Here is a 6,000-nt window from a genome sequence, read left to right as displayed (position 1 = left end):
TGATTGGTCAAAATAACAGCAAGCTTTGAGTAGGTAGAGAAAATCCAGGTAGGACGTTGCAAAGGGGCACATTAGCAGCCAAGTCTTGAGTTTGAAATGAGATATATGTGTTAGTTTAGGTTTTCCAAGGAACAAATATCAAAAGAGAATTTAGTGTGGAAGGATTTTATCAGGGGAAACACCTGTGATAAAACATTCAGACTGTGATGTAGGTCTGACCCAGAATGAAGAGAGAAAAAAGGGTTTTTTGTTTTTTTTTGCGGGTCTGGGGATGGAACCCAGGGGCATTCAACCTCCAAGCTACACCCCCTGCCCTATTTTTTATTCTTTATTTTGAGACAGGGTCTCACTAAGTTGCGGAGGGCCTCACTAAGTAGCTGTGGCTGTCCACGAACCGTGATCCTCCAGTCCCAGCCTCCCGAATGCTGGGATTACAAGCGTGCGCCACCACGCCCGGCTGAGAAGAAAGGACATTTGAGCAGAAGCATCCTGGACTCCCCTGCAGGGTAAACAGGTTCAGGAAAGGCTTCAGGGAGGTTGTTGAGCTGAAGCTGCCCATCGGGGAAGTCCCCTATTTCCCAGGCTGCCTTTATATCTCTGCTGTGCTGTCATTGGTTGGGAGCAGCCTGGGGGAAGCTGGAAATTGAGGCAGATGTGACAGTGCCCTTCATAGCACAGTAGTTGGGGTCCCTGGTCACTCAGTGACCTGTGGCTGAAGGTTTGTGAGGCACCATCTCCTGGCACCACAAAGGGACTGGAGAGTGTGAGACTTAATGGCAGAGTGTGACTACCCAGAGATGAGAGGGCTTCTGTCTGCCTTTACCTTCTGAGAACACTCATGATTTCTATGGCTGGACAGGAAACAAGGTGGGGATGGAAACATCTAGTAGTGCAACTTCACCCTTCCTGCACCCAGGGTTGGGCATGGACAGTCACATTAGCAAAGGTGAGGTGGTTATGGTGGGTGGGCTCTTGGCATTCATTTCTCTTTCCATAGTGTTCTTCTGCACTGCACAGCTGAAAAGCTAAATACTACATTTTCCAGGTTTCTTGACAGTCTTCATTCTGGATGCAAATTATATTATTATTATTATTATTATTATTATTATTATTATTTTATTTTTTTGGTGGTACTGGGGTTCCTGGAAACCCATCTACCTCCGGGCTACACTCTCCGGGCTACACTCCCAGACCTATTTTTTTTATTTTGGAAACAGGGTCTCTTAAGCCAGCGCGGCTGACTTCGAACCTGCGCCATCCTCCTGTCTCTGCCTCCCAAGTGTGGGGATTACAAGCGTGCACCACCACGCCCGGCTCTGGATGCAAATTAGGGCTTGCCCCTTAGACACTGTTGGGAGATGGAAGGCATATGTGCCATAAAAGCTATCCTCCTGCTATTTTTAATATTTTCTGCTGGCAGCAGAGGTCATAGAGACTGGGATTTTAGGCAGAAGCATTTCAGAGTGTCCAGCCTCCATCTTTATGGATTGAGTAAGCTAAAAGAGATGTGGGGTTGGAGGCTTCCAGATCTCCAAACCACAGCTGGAGCTGAGTGTTCTAGTCCCAGCTTCCTGACTCCCCACCTTCCTGGAAGTGTCAGAGGATACAACCTGGTGGGCTAGGCTGGCTGTTGTTTGAGGAGTTTTCTGAGGCTGGGACTCACGCCTCTTTTCCAGCCTTTCCTGGGATTTTTATGTTGATTTTTAGTAGACTTTATTTTCTAAGAGCAGTTTTAGATACAGAGCAAAACTGAGTAGAAAGTACAGAGATTTCCCATAAATCCTCTGCCTCCCACACATGTGAAGCTCCCCACTGTCAATTTCCTCCAGCAGAATGGTCCATTTGTTAAAATTGATGTTGCTACAGTGACACGTCGTTACCACCCAGAGTCCACAGTCTACCTTGGGGTTCACTCTTGGTGCTGTACATTCTGTAGATTTGAACAGCTAATGACACATGCACACCATCATGGTATCATATAGGATAATGTCACTGCCCTCCAAATTCTCTCTGCTCCGATTATTCATTCCTCCCCTCTCCATAACCTCTGGCAACTACTGATCTTTTTACTCTCTCGTAGTAAATATCTGTTTCCCAGGGTGTCTTATGGTTGGAATCATATCTTATATAGTCTTTTCAGGTTACCTTTAGTTAGCATGTGTTTAATTTAGTTTTTCTCCAGGTCTCTTCATGGCTTGGCAGCTCATTTCCTTTTAGGGCTGATTCATATTCTATTGTCTAGAAAATCAAAGTTTTCTATCAATTCACCTACTAAAGACATTTGGTACTCCCACTTATTTTGTGAGGACCCACTTCCCTACATTAAATACCCTGCTGCTTAAAATACCTATAGTAGTTTTCATTTTCTGTACTTTACCCTGGCTATATAAAGGAGAAGGTGTCTACTGGGGTATCTATTGGGATAGAAGCCACAACAGAAATCAATTCAGAAATAGATTTTCCTGACCCTTGTTTTTCTAATCTATACATCTCAGACACTCTCATCTTTTTCTGCTTCCTGTGGGAGGAAAAAGAGCACTGACACTGACATATCAAAGAAGAACTTGGGTGAAGTTTAGGCTTCGCCACGTGGGAACCAACAGAACTCAGCTCCTCTGCCTCTGTGTCTTTGCTCCTACGGCTAGTTCTTCTCTCAGTTCTAAGAGTGCATGTTCCTTCTCATCTCTGGGTATATCCACTGTGTTGGAGATACTCTTTCTCCAGCACATCATATCTCTAGATCTTTCACATCCTTTAGATTTGGACTCAAATGTTGCCTTCCTTAGGTAATGCAAACCCTCACAATTGTTTTCTAGGACACCGTCTTCTTTGGCAAAGAGATGTACTTAACTCAGGCCATAACTATTTCAAAGTTTCCTTCTGATCAAACAAGAGCTTTACCATAGTTCATCTGTTAAATCTGAGGGACAACATAGAAGAGAATTTTTCCCCATTATCTCTTGCTATGGAAGTAAAACATCTCAAAACTCGGTGGCTTCCCACAATTTATTATTGACTCTCATAATCCTGAGTTAACTGGCTTCCTCTGTGGTTCTTCTGGGGCTTCTCCCGCGTGTCTGGTGCTTTAGCAGGGATGACTGGAAGGCTGGATCCAGCTGGATGCTGAGGTAGCTGGTCTCTCTCTCTCTCTCTCTCTCTCTCTCTCTCTCTCTCTCTCTCTCTCTCTCTCCAGGTAGTCTACAGTCCTTTCCCTGTCAGCCTGGCTCATTTATATAGTGTCTCCTAGTGCCTTTTCCAGCAGGGCAGCTAAACGCCTAACATGGTGGCCTATTGTTTCCTAGAGCACAAAAGCCTAAGACACCAGGCCTTACTAAAGGATATTGATGGCATGGCACTTTGCCATGGATTTAAGATTAAAGCAAATTACAGAACCAGACCAGACTCTGTATGAGGATACTATACAAGGGAGTGAATGCTAGGAGACCTCATCTTCAGGGTCCATCTTTACAGACTAACTCCCATGGTACTTAAACATTGCCAGAGAATGGACTTAGCTAACAGCCACAAAGCTGGCTAATGAGTTAGGATGTCAATCATTCATGATGATGATGATAAATGAGGAGGAAAAGGATTCTATCTGCTATGTAAAACTATTTCCCCCTTGAGAGTTGCAGTAATCCTTAGGAAACTATAGAAAGATTTGTCAGCCCGGTGTGGTGGCACACACTTGTAATCCCAGTATTTGGGAAGCCAAGACGGGAGGATCGCGGTTCACAGACAGCCTCAGCTGCTACTGAATGAAGCTGTTTGCAACTCAGTGAGACCCTGTTTCAAAATAAAGAATAAAAAATAGGGATGGGAGTGTAATTCAGAGGTAGAATGCCCCTGGGTTCCATCACCAGTACTGAAGAGAGAGAGAAAGAGAGAGAGAGAGAGAGAGAGAGAGAGAGAGAGAGAGAGAGAGAAGAGAGAGAGAGAGAGATTTGTCAAGAACTGGAAGTCAAATGATGATCTAAGAATAAAAAATAAAGAGCCATATATCATGGATAATGTTGGCCATCTGGAAAACTCTTTAGGACTAAAATGCCTTATAAATTAATGAGAAAAGTAGTCATTAAATTTAATAAAGAGAATAATACTGATAACCTAGAAGAGGGAGACAGAATTGGGTTGGAAACCAAAAAACAGCAGGTTGAAGAGTGAGTGGGGATGGATACGGTGGTGCATACCTGCAGTCCCAGAATTTGGGAGGCTGAGACAGGGGGATGGCAGGTGTGAGAATAGTCTCAGAAACCTAGCATGACCCTGTTTCAAAATAAAAAATAAAAAGGGCTGGGGTGTAGCTCCGAGAGAGAATGCCCCTGGATTAAATCCCCAATATCAAAGAAAAAAAAAAAAGAGTGAGTGGGAATTAGAACATGGGCAGGTAAAGGGTAGACAACTTTTTCAAACAGTATGACCAAGAACTCTGATGTACCACTAGTGGGAAAAAAAACTGAAACCATCTTTCTTGATGGCAATTTGGCAGATAAGAACCCTAAAATGTTATTACCTCTTGACCCAGTTATTCTGTTTCTAGGAAGAAATTAGCTTAGGGAAGTAATCAGAAATATGCCATGATCTATATACCAAGAAGTTCATTTAACACATTTTTGTCTTATTATGAAGTATGCTTTCTATACAGAAGCATGCATAAAATGTTTGAGTTTACTTAATGAACAATAATAAAGTAAGTCCCTGCGTAGCCAGGATAATGAGTAAAATATTGCTCCCCAGGGCCCTTTTCCTGATTTCATGCCTCTGTGCCTTACCAGGAGTAACAATTGTTCTAACCCTTGAGCAATCATTTCTTTGCTTTTCCTTCATAGTTTTACCACCTTTGAAAATGTCTCTACATGATGCAGTGTTGAGTTGTCTTATTTTGAATTGCATATACATGCATGTCTGTATTCTTGTATAATTTTCTTCTTTTGCTCTACATTTTATCTTTGAATTGCTTCATTTTTTGATGAGTGTTGTTACAGTTCATTCATTTATAGATATTTATCTACTCTACTTTGGTGAATATTTGGTTATAATTTTTTGTCATTATGAAAGATGCTGCTAAGACATACTTGTTAATTTTCTGCTGTGCATGTGCACAAGTTTCTCTTGAGTATAATTAAAGAAGTACAATTGCTAGATTAGCATATGTTCAACTTTTCTAGACAGTGCAAAACTGTTTCCCAAAGTGATTTTACTAATTTACATTTTGGTGTGTGAGAGTTTCAGTTGCAACACATCATTATCAATACTTGCAATCATCAGACATTTATTCTCATTTTTTTTGTCAATCTAAGACACAGAATGATATCTCAGCCTGCTTTTTCTAGTAACTATTTTATTGAGATAGAGTTCACATTCATATACATTTAAATATACAAGTCTCCAACAATCATTAGTATATTCACAGAGTCATGCAACTATTATGATGATCAATTTCTGAACATTTTCTTGATCCCAGAAGAAACCTTTAATTTGCTTAGTTAACATTTTTAAACTTCAAGAACAGTTATATTCTTTCTGTTCAAAGAGCCAGTATGCCTTCTGTCCTGAAAGATATAGGTGTATATACCAGCTGCAATTTTTCTGCTTTCTTTTATTCAAATCAGCAAGAAGATATTTACCATGTCTAGAAATCTGTATTTGATTTGCAATAAACAAAATCTAGATAAACTCATATCAAATGATTTGCCAGAATAGAAAGAAAACTTCCAAAAACGAATGAACACTAGACCTGCACATACTGTAGTTATTCGAGTTTTTCCTCCATTTTCCATAACTGAGCAGTTTACTCAAAATGCTCCTATATCGCAGGGCGCGGTGGCGCACACTTGTAATCCCCGCGCTTGGGAGGCGGAGACAGGAGGACCACGCAGGTTCGAAGCCAGCTGCACTGGCTAAAGAGACCCTGTTTCCAAATAAAAATATAAAAAATTGGTGTCTGGGAGTGTAGCCCAGAGGTAGAAGGGTTTCCAGGAACCCCAGTACCACCAAAAA

Source organism: Muscardinus avellanarius, assembly GCF_963383645.1.
Source record: "Muscardinus avellanarius genome assembly, chromosome: 1".
Taxonomy (NCBI): domain Eukaryota; kingdom Metazoa; phylum Chordata; class Mammalia; order Rodentia; family Gliridae; genus Muscardinus; species Muscardinus avellanarius.
Note: the sequence above shows the minus strand (reverse complement) of the source record.